This window comes from Pteropus alecto, unplaced genomic scaffold (genome assembly GCF_000325575.1).
Source record: "Pteropus alecto unplaced genomic scaffold, ASM32557v1 scaffold98, whole genome shotgun sequence".
Classification (NCBI taxonomy): domain Eukaryota; kingdom Metazoa; phylum Chordata; class Mammalia; order Chiroptera; family Pteropodidae; genus Pteropus; species Pteropus alecto.
The window spans coordinates 3,533,833-3,545,004 of NW_006443570.1; the positions used below are offsets into that span (position 1 = coordinate 3,533,833).

General features: G+C 54.3%; 1 long non-coding RNA gene across 1 annotated transcript; it reads left to right on the forward strand.

Annotated features, from left to right (window-relative positions):
- The first annotated feature begins 6 nt into the window (after positions 1 to 6).
- Positions 7 to 863, forward strand: LOC112473180. The gene is made up of 2 exons (XR_003043944.1): positions 7 to 467; positions 563 to 863. It is a non-coding gene; the product is annotated as an uncharacterized LOC112473180 (long non-coding RNA).
- Positions 864 to 11,172: the final 10,309 nt, after the last annotated feature.

The following is an 11,172-nucleotide window of genomic DNA, read 5'->3' on the forward strand; positions in this document are numbered from 1 at the left end:
TTCCCTGCAGGCCAGCCCTGTTCTTCCCCTCTGCCCACCCTGGGGAATAGGGAAGGTGGGAGAGGAGAGGGGGGACCCTGGAGGACTGGAAGGATCCAACCTAAAAAGGTTGCCCTATGGGGCCCTGCACTATGACCCTCAGGCCTGGGGACTATCTGTGCCAGCCTTTCAGGCCCGTGCCCTCCCCCTGGAGCCCCTAGCACCAAGGCACAGATTGTTAAGGCAGATCCCCCCTACCCCTTACCCCACTTGAGCCCCTGACACCACAGGTGCCCTGGAGCCTGTGTGTGACTCAGCCTCTGTTAGCTGGGTGGGTGTCATCAGCCCTGCTTCCCAGGCCAGAACCTGAGGATGGGCCCAGGGTGCTGTGGAGATCAACTTCAAAAGAGCTAACCCCCTTCCCACACCCCAGCGACCCACATTCCCTCTGTGAAATCTACCTCAGAGTTGTACCCTCAGAAGGACGGGTAAGCAGGAGACCAGGGGTCCCTGGGGCTGAGGTGGGGAGCTTCCTATGGCAAGAGCCTGCCACCCATGATGAATCCAACTCCCCCACTGCCAGTCTTCCTAGGTCTCAGCCCCAGGCAGGTGGCAGTGGATGCTCTTGTCAGTGCATGTACCATTCTGATCCAACTCTTCCAGGCCCCCCACCTCCTCACACCCTTCCCCTCCTCAGTGCAGAGGAGTGAAGGGGTGTGTCAGGTGGGGAAGGGGCCAAGGACTCCAGAGACGCATGGTATTGTACCTTGAGTCTTTCCCCCAGGGAGGGGAAATGGAGGAGGGAGACTGGAAAGGGGAGGTAGGGGCCCCTGAGTTCTCTGAACAAGTTGAAAGTCCAAATAAAACTTACCTGTTCCATCTGCGCTAGGTCTGTGCCCTCCATGGCTGGGGTGGGGAGAGTTCTCAGTAGCAGGAGGTCTTGGAAACTGTCTGAAGGACGCACCACCATGGGAGGTTGGGCATTGGGTAGGTAGGGCATGCTTGGGGCACCCATGTTCCAAGATGATCCTGGAAACATGGGCATGCAAGTGGCTACAGATTACTTGTAATGTGGAATTTATTTAGGACAAATACTGAGCAGCAGAGGGTGTCTTCATGACAAAGCAGCCACCCCAGCCCTGAACGGGTGTCAGGGACTCTTGAATTTTCCCTCCCTGCAGGTCTGGCAGGTAGAGGTTCTGAAGCTCTGAGTGTTCATTTATCAGTAGCAGCTGTTTCTTCATCAGATGATTTCTGTATGCCATGAACCAGGCAGGGGCCTCAAAGAGGAAGAACATCAGTGTTCCATGCCCTTATGGGTCAGAGCAGGGGGTGGGGTGCTGGGTTTCAGGCTCAGCCGCTGCCTCAGAAGTCTCTGGCCCAGGAGGTCAGAGCCAGGTCATGAACCCGTGACCCTTGCCCTAGCCAGGGCTGACCTCTTTCTGCAGAAAGGGCCTGATGTACTTATGCATCAACTCTGGAAGCCTTTCATTTCCACGTGACCCTTTTAGCTGAGGATTCACTTAAAAACAAAAGGCAAGGAGCAATTGCTCATTGAAGGTTGGAGGTTCAGCCCTAGACCCAGGGAGCAATTGCTCATTGAAGGTTGGAGGTTCAGCCCTAGACCCAGGGAGAACCTCCCTATTCAGTGCCAGCGTCCAGATCCCCGTGAGGAGACTTCCCAGCCTCCCTTGCAGTGAACAAGTACAGCTGGCCTCTAAAAGTTCATCTAGCCTCGGTTCCATCTGCAACCAAGTGCTGATTGCCAGGAAGGGTGAAAAAGTGACCCCTATGGGACATGGTTTTACAAGCCACGAGAAAGAAGGTTTTGGAACCTCTGGCACATGAGTGCCCAGTGTCTCCTGGTCCTCCCCCACCTCAGACAACTCCCATGGAGGAAGGCAGCACCCAGGTTTGGGGTCTGAGTCCCGTTTGGGTCTCTGGAAGCACTTGCTAGAAGGACATGAGTGAATTAGGGGTGATACAGCGACATTAGGCAAAGAGAAATCGTAGCCATCGAGAAAGGGGGCAAAGAATGACCTGGGAATGAACTGGAGGCAGGTGGCATGACCCAGCTAACCATTCTGGTCCTTGAGCATGTCTGAAAGTAGGAAGCAACCCAGAGTATCCCGCAAGCTGGACATTCCCCCTGTCATCAGTGAGAGGGGAGCATGGGGACATAGGGTACAGATTCTGGCAGCTTGTCTCCTTGATTTCTGGAGACCTGGGAAAGGGCTCAGGTGCAGGGTGGAAAGTTGCTGGGGGCTGGGAAGGAAGTCAGGGATGAGAGGAAAAACTAGTATGCCCATAGCCTAGGACCTCCAGACTAAGGGCCTTTCATTTAATGCCCCCACCCACCACCAAAGGAGAGTACATCGTGGGTGGGGAGCTGGAAGAGGGGCTGAGGAGCCCTGCCAACACATCCCTCTCTTCTCAAGCAAGGCCATGAGCAACTATAAGGACACTGGCTCCTTATTTCTCTGTAGGAGTAATATGAGTGGCACTAGGACCTGTAGGAGTAACATGGGGGCAAAGATCTAGATCTGTAGGCTCCTGGAAAGGTATGGAGGGTGGGTGGGATGACTTTCACAGGAGCAAAGTGGAGAGAAGACCCCTGTTGAGGGAAGAGAAGATACACCCAGTGTGGGGAGACCTGCTTGCTCCCACCAGCACAGACTCAGAGCCAGCCATGGCGCGGTTGGGGTGTGGTGGGGAAGACTTCACAGAGACCGAGCTGTACATCGTTTGTCTCCAAGTGCCCCATGAACAGAACATTCTCTCCAGCTCCAGCCCCTCTGCCCTCAGTCTCTCCTTCAAACACCAGCTGCCCCTCAGGCCTCCCTGTCTCATCTTTGGGGACCCTGCAGCCCTGCCTGTCTTCCCCCAGGATTTTCTCAGGCAGAGCTACAATGGAGACCCCAGCCCTGCTGCTGGTCTCCATGCAGGCTTTGTTGGGCAATCAGCTGAGAAGAGCAACAGCTCTTTTCAGAAGCTGGTTGTGTGTGTGTGTGTGCGTGTGTGTGTGTGAGGGCAGAAGCTTATTGCTAACAAAAGGGAGGGGGGTGTGGGTGAGTCAGCGTGTTAATGAGAAACACCTCACCCCGCTGATTAGGACTAATGAGGAACGGAGGGGGTGGGGGTTTCGCTCAGTGACATCTCTATAGAGTAGGGGGGGAGCGGAACAGCTCCCCCAATCCCATTTCTCCCTCAGCAAGGACAAGAACCGAGCAACTTTGGTTACCACAGGAAAAACTGAGGTCAGACCCAAGAATGAAACATCAAGGGCCAGGGGATCCTAACTGAGAAGGAGTGAGACAAGATGTCTGGGGGCACAAGCCAGATAACCTAGGAAGGGCATGTGAGATCCCCTAGCACCCCCTTTTCCCTGCCCTTCCCTAGATTTCTCTCCGTTGACTCCAGAGAAATTCTTGGCACTCAGAGCTGTGCCCCCTGGTTGCCCCAAGTGCCTCTTTAGATTTAAACGACATCTATAGAGGGCAGATAGCCATGAAGGTGATGTTGAGAAAGCTCCAGTCCGTGCCCCTCCCGTGGGCAGCCTGGGAGGGAAGTCTATGGTTTGGGGCATTGACTATATAGATGTTAGGGAAGCCTGGCAGGGCTAAAGGCAGGAGGGGACCGGGATAGGGGAGGACCTGGGCATCAGCTGGAGGCCCTCTCGGTCCTCTTGGTGGCTGCCCCTGTCCTTGTGGCAGAAGCAGAAGTCCCTGAGAACCGGGAGCTTCACCCTCTCCGTGGCAACTCAGCCAAGGGCAAGGGCACCAGCCGCACCTTGAAGATGTTCCAGTCCACTGTATGAGTGTGGGTATGGGGGGAGGGAGAGGAGGGGCTGGAAGGGGGACAGGATGGGTGTCGGCCAGCACCTCCAACACCTCCTAATTTGCATTACCACTGACACCCTTCTTGACCAAGTAAATGGAGCCAGAAATAACAAGGGGGGGCAGGTGGTTCCCTGGGGGGGCCTTTTGAAGCTCTCTTTCCTTGCCTCCAACCTCCCACGGTGCTGCGGGCAGTCTCGCAGCCCCATGGCTGGCTCTGGGTTGGATGGGGGTGGGGAGGGGGCCGGGGGACACACTTTCCTCCTTAGATTTGGCAGACACCCCATCCCGGCCTCCCACTTCCCTAGGTCCCAGACACACCAGCCTTACCCTTTTCTTTTCTCAGAGCCTACTCCACACACACTTCCCTCCTCTGGGAACCCCATCCCTGGGGCCCCTCTCATGGCTCTGATGACCCAGTGTCAGATTGGGCATTTCCCAGAGCAGGGCCCTAACTGCCCCCACCAATCTGGGAGCTGCTCGAGGGAACATTCTGCATGAGAAACAACAGCAGGGGAGCTTGTGAGTAGATTGGAGACTTGGCAAGAGGTGAACCAGGGGCCAGTGTAAGACCTTCACCCTAGGGCTGTGGGGTAGGAGGGAGAGAGGTCCTTGGAGAAAAGAACCAGGACTGTTCTATTTGGACGTTTTTATCCCCTACCCCAGTGATTACCACACAGAAGCCCCCACAGACATATTTGGTGTTCAATTTATGTGCACTGAATTTACTTTTGTCCTAAAGAGGGTGGGGTATGATGATGCTGCAGCCGTGGCTTGGAGGCAGGAGATGGCGGACATGATGAGTCCTGGGAGAGTGAGATGGTGAGGGCAGAGGCAAAGCAGAAGGGCCTGGCAGGGAAACCAGGTCGCGAGAGACAGCCAGAGGGCTGTGAACACACTGTAGGAAGGAGCAAAGGATGAACTGAGAACTTTCCCCACTTCCCCCTCCAAAGATGCTATTTTGGAGAGAGAGAATATATGCAGTGCAGTGTGCAAGGTGAGGGAAGCATGCCACTTCCACAGGGGTCAGCTGGATCACCTGCTGCCTACACGCTGCTAGGCCAACCACGTCCACTGGTCCTGGAACCTCTGCCACCACAACTCTTCCCTTCCCATTGGGAAAATCTTGCTCTCTTGAGCCCAAGAGGAGAAAGAAGGAGCTAGGAGATTTGGCACCCCCTTGAGGGCCCCCTGGGGCTTCAGACCTAGGGAGAAGCTTCTATTTCCATCACTTCTTTAGAATGAAAACGTGGAGTGTACTGTGGGGCATGGGGTATGGCAGACACCACGCACAGCTCAGCGGGACTGAGCACTTCTTGCCCCCAACTCCATCCCTAGGCACTCTGCATGGATTCTCCTTTCCCATTAAACTTCAGAGCATATTTGCTGTTAAAAGAGGGGAGGAGAGGGCAGAAAGCGCTTCCAGGGCTAGCTGGTCAGCCCACAGGAGGTCCCACTGCTCTCGGGGTGGGAGAGGGAGCCGATCTTGCCTCTGTGGGCCAAGGAGGCTGGACAGAGGTCGATATAAAGTAAAGCTCTTGCTTGGCATGAAGGGAAATTCCTGTGCCCCAGCCGAACCCTTCTGAGGGGCCCTGAGTCATTTTGGGACAAAGGCTCCAATGCCCTGTGGGTTTCTGTGGTGGCTGGGGGCAGGGGAGAACAGGACGTGTAGATAGAGTGCTGGGGATGAGTGGAGACTTTTGTTTTCGTTTTTGGAGAAGGAGCAGGTTGGCTGAGATGGAAAGAAGGCTCAACTTCTAGCCAATGACCTGGTGCTGGACATGGCCGCAGTAGAAGAAACATACGGTTAGACTTTAGGGAGACACTGGGGCCCCTTTCTGAGCCGAACCAAGGCATCCCGCTCCCCAGACGTTTCTCACTCTGCTCATCCCTCCCTCTAAGGCTGGGGAGTTGGAGCTGGCCCTGGGGCAGTGCAGGCCAGAGGCAGAGGGATGAGCAGAGTGAGCCATCATAGGTGGCGGTTGGTCTGAAGGCTCTAGAGAGGAAGGAGAGTTCAGGTCTCAGAAGACGTGTCCCCAAGTCAGACCATGGGTAAAGGATTTAAGTTAGAAGACCATAGGCGAAAAAGTCTGTCTCTCATCTCAGTCCCTTTGCCAAGTCCTATCTTCATGTTTCTCTTCTTAGAGCATGGGGGGGATAAGTGGAGGGGAAACGGGTATGGTGAAGGGGAGACTGGCTGCTTCCCCCTGTGCCTGGAGAAAGAGGCCTACAGGACTTCTTGGCAGGGGAAACACCATTGTGGAGCCAAATTCCTTGGGGCAGAGGAGCTGGGGCTGGCCAGAAGAGAGGCAGGGGAATACAGGGAGACCGTGTCTTTGGCCAGAGGCCCCTGCTCCAGAGGGACACTCAGCCCAGGCTTGCGGCCCACAGTGAGTAGGCGGATGGGGCTGATTAAATGATGATCACGTCCCTCCCCTTTTCTGGGGCCCTTGGCCTTGTGTGTGTTGCAGGAGCTGAACTCTCCTGACTCTCAGACAGCAAAAGCAAACTGCAGCTAGGAGGTGAGGGTGAGGGATCAGGAGATGGTGTGAAGGAGATAGTTCACCCAGAAGCATGGGTGAGGGGCAGGGAAGAGGACAGTGCCCCCTGGTGCTGGCGTTTCTGGTGTGCCCGGCACACACAGAACTTATCTGGGGGATTAGAGAGCCCCTTGCCTGCCTTGGTACTCCTCTCCCTCCTGGACTGGCAGGTGGTTATGCCTGAGGACAGAAGAGACACTGAGTGGGATTTGGTATAGGGGGTCTCAGCCACCATTCCCCTGACTTGTCAGAGCTTGGGGATTTGTATGTCTCCGGTCTCAGGCACAGCCTTAGTCCCCCACAGTGGGTACATGTGCATCTCCCCCACTGTCCTCCAGACTCATTTTGTCACACTTAGCTCGAGATGCATGAAGCATGCAGGCAGTACCAGATAAACACATACACCCCCCACGTATCCACACCCTTCCTCACTTACCAGGCTCCCAATGACACCAACCTGCAGAGACACACTCTTCCCAACACAGAGTCTCATACAACAAGGAGCACAGTGCTACACAGTATGTCCCAGATGCCACAGGGACACAGGCATGCACTGCCGTGCATTCGCACAGTACCCCATGCAGACCCCGGGAATAGTGCACACCACCACATGCGTGAAGTCCCACATGCACTCGCAGGCATACACTCCTTGCACTGAAGCGGACTCCATTATCCAGCAGTGTGCGGGTAAATGCTTCACAACCAGCTCTCCCATTTAAGCTGCCACTATGACAACACTGAACGTTGGGAAAAGACACACATAATCAGCTCCAGGTCACCACTCGTTATCCTTTGTAGAAATCACATGATAAACCTTAAACGCAGATGGGCAGCCCCCAGGAGGGCTGCACCTGGGCAGCAGTGACTCATTTGGGCAGCTTCTGCCCCCATGGGAGTGCCTTCCTCTTCCCTAGCTTCTCACACTCCTCACCCCTGTCCAGGTCCCACTTTCCGTCCCTCTTGCTTCTCCTCCTTCTTCCCTGTCACTAAGGGTTGTGATCTGTGTCTGGTACTCGGGCACATCTCTCGCCCTTGCTCTCTCCTTTCTCTCCCTGCCATGGCCATGGCCACCAGGTGTGGAAGGCGACAGGCCCATAGCTAATTCAGGAAGGCTTCCAGGAGGAAGAGGACAAGGAGATGCCACCTGTTTCTAGAAAAATGCTAAGCCTCTCTGTGCCCCACTGCTGATGCCCTGTATCTCTCCTTGTGCCTGGACTGGCCCAGGTTATCTCATTCTTCTCCCTGGTCATCGGGATAAGGAATCTGGTTATTACTAAAAACCACAAAAGGAAGAGAATTCACACTTTGCTAGGCAGTGAGGGGAGGTGGTTAGAACCTGTTTTGAGAGTGAGGATCTCTCGTTCTAACCATGCTCTGGGAACATTGCATCACTTCTCAGAGCTTCCGTTGTTCAGTTTGAAAAAAAAAAAACAACAAAAAAAAAAAACGAAGGGCCTGGACCGAGCAGTTTTAATTTCCTTCTCGGCTCTGACGTTTTGGCTTTCCATAGTTCTGAGATTCTTCTAAAATCTACTCTGTGAGCACTAGCCCTTATTGCTAGTCCTGATCTTTTCCCAGCTCACAAGGGAGATGAACAGATGTGGTCTGGGAATTATGGGGCAGTGGGCGCCATGGCTGAAGGAGCTAGAGTCTGGGCCTGAATGCCTGTAGGTTTGGGTTTGGGGCCTGGCGGGCCATGTACATTTGGGAACCTTCCAACAGCCTCTGTTCTCATTGCTGTGGCTCCTGAATTATCCCTACTACATACATGTAAGAGGAAAAGAGTGAGAGGGAGGGAGGGAGAGAGAAGGGAGAGAGAGGAAAGAGATGAAGGAAGGAAGGAAGGAAAGGAGGAAAAGGATAGAGTGAGGGAAGGAAAGAAGGAAAGAAAGGAAAATGAAAGAAAAGGAAAGGAAAGGAAGATGAAACCAAACAAAAAGAAAAGAGTTCTCCTGGATCTAGGAAGCAGTCAGCTTAACCAGTAAAGTTGCCAGGGGACATGGAGAGGATGGGGGAGAGAGGTGTTCCTAGTTGTTACAAACCCTTGCATATGAATCTGTGAGTTGGGGGCAGTTCCAGGACCCCTCTTGAACTTGGGCTGAGTCATGTCAGGGCAGAGCTGAGTGCCCCCAGCCTGCCCCATTAGTGCCCCGCGTGGGGGCTGGGGTCCCACTCCTCTGCTCAGGGCCTCCTTCCCTGCTTTGCCGCTCCTTCTGAAAGCAACTAAAACCACAAAATTGGCTGTGGTCGGGTGAATATCAGTCACTGGTACTCAGTTTGGCTTCCTAGGATGACTAAGAAGGTTGGAAACCCCTCCTATTAGCCCCTCAAATTTTCAGAGGACTCAGAGATAGAAAAGTGGCTTCTTTTGGAGGCTATTGCTGCGGGAGTGAGCTCTCAGATGGCAGGCCTGCAGGCTCTGCATTCTAGCATGTCTGTGGTCCATGGGGTTTGAGAGGGTATCATGATGGAGGTAACGTCATTCGGGGCTGCCTCATCCAATAGCTCAGAGTGGAGAGGGGCTGAAGATGAGGACCCTTGGGTCTCCCAAAGAGTCTGCTTTCAATATGACTCTTCCAGCTCCAGTTCCCAAGGGAGTAGAGAGCCAAGCTGGTGCTGAGGATGAGACAGATTATAGTGGGTCACATGAGCAGGGCCTGGGTCTCATCAGCCTGGCAACTCAGCTGGTGCCTGGACCTGGTAGAGGAGTCCTCTGTTGGAATTCCTCCACCTCCCTCCCAGATGGCTGTGCGACCTGGAGACAGTACCCTCCTTGTCTGGGCCAAGTTCTGCTGATGGTCATTCAGGCAGGAGTGGTACAGATGGGAGAAGCCAAGCTGTTAATGGGAATGTCCAACAACCCCACCAACCTCCAACCCTTGGTCAGTGTTATCTAGAGTTTGGTAATTCTGGAGTTCGACAGGGACTACTTCTCCATCCTTCTCAGAGTCAGGAAGAGAGAATTCAAGTGATCATGAGTTCATGGTAGAAGTGGGATGGGTAAGAAAGGCTTTCTTTTTTCTTCTGGATATTAAAAGCTCTTGGCCCCTTTTCCTACCTCCTCTTTCATGTGCATCAGTGGTAGCCAGCACCAAGGGAGGAGGTCCCATGCCCTCATTTCGATGTTACCTAAAGTGGGGTAAGAGCATCTTTTAGAAGATTTTGCCATTTTTATTGATTTGTAACATCTCAAAGGAAGAAATGCGCTTGCCATGCAAAAACACATCAAGACAAGTCTCCAGCCCCCTACCCCCACGCCACCATCCAGCGTAGAGAATGCTGGAAGTGCTCAGCTATGCCTGAACATCCTCGCTGCCTGGTCCTCCCATTCTCTCTGGGCTTAGAAAATGAGCCCCATCTGGGAGGCAGAAGGATGGGTCTGACCCCAGCTCAGTTTTCCCTTTTGGTAACTATCGCTAAGCCTCGATTTTCCCTTCCTGAGATGAAAGACTTAGATTCTTGCAGCGCTGACCTTTCGAGGATCTGTGATGCTAGTCAAGAAAGAGAAAAAGCAGCCATTCCCTGACCCCTCCTTCTGTATGTACACCACTCACCGCGTTCTTGCTCCCAATGTCCGGCTGCCCCCATTTCTGCCCTTCGCTTTCTTTCTGACTGTCCACTGTCTCAGTTTCTCTCTCTCTCCTGCTTTCATTCTCTGTCTCTCCATCTTTCTTTCTGTTTCATCTCCCTCATTCTCCCCACCTTGCCCTCACACTGGGGGTGGGCAATGCGAGTTCTTCAGATTGCTGACTCGAGTCTCTCTCACCAACCCCTGCCCAGGATTCAATTTCCCCACAGAGGGAGACCCTCCCCAAACCCGCCTGTCTTCATCTAGGGTCTGGAAGTTGGGTGCTGATGTCTAGGATTCACATCTCTTTGAGCCTTTGAGCAGGTGGGAAGGTTGAGGATCTGCACCACCTGTGACCTGCCCCAACCAGCCTAGGGCTAGGGGGTCCCCTGGCGGGAGGAAGAGGAGGCAGTTCTTTGAGATGAGAAGTAAGTGCCTGCCCCCTCATTGATTGCTGAATCCCCCGATCTTCCGGGAGTCCCATAGCGGGGCGGGGAGTTGGGGGCGGGGAGGAAAGGCGGCGCTTCTTCTCACTTACAGAGGAAGGGTGTCTATTTAATGTCCCAGGATACAAGGTGGAGAGCTAGGTACCGACCAGACTTGTGATTCTGGGCGGGATGGAGAGCGCATATGGACAAGGAACATATGAAGAACATGTGTGTGGAAAAAAATGTATGTCACACCAGAGCCATGGCACCTCCCCTTTTCAACCCCACCCCCACCTTTGGGGGTTGGGGCACCCACCCAATACCAATCATACACGTGTATTAAGCACGCGCGCGCGCGCGCGCGCGCACACACACACACACACACACACACACACACACACACCATGCTCTCGCTCTAGCGCACACATCGGAGGAGCCAAAAGAGCGGGACTGGGGAGCTGGGCTGAAAGCAGAGAGGGGGTGGGACAGGAAGGCGGGGTAGCCCCACCCCCAGCCTGTGCCCCATGCCCACCCTCCGCCTCCCGGTAGCTGGCGAGGTCTCTGCCCCCTTGACTTTTCCCAGCTTCGAAGAAATGCCTCCCTTTAGGGGAAAGCGAGAGATTGTGAGGGGAAGCAGGGGAAGCACTGACTCGGGCAGGGGCATGAGCCTGATTTTCCAGTCTGGGGCGGGGTGGAGGGAGATGGCACTGGGGACGCCCAGGCGATGAGGCCTGACTCAGAGCCAGAACCACAGAGCTCCTCTGCTGTATTGTCGTCGGGGAACAAGAAGCCACCAGGTTTATAAGAAACTGCGATTAATC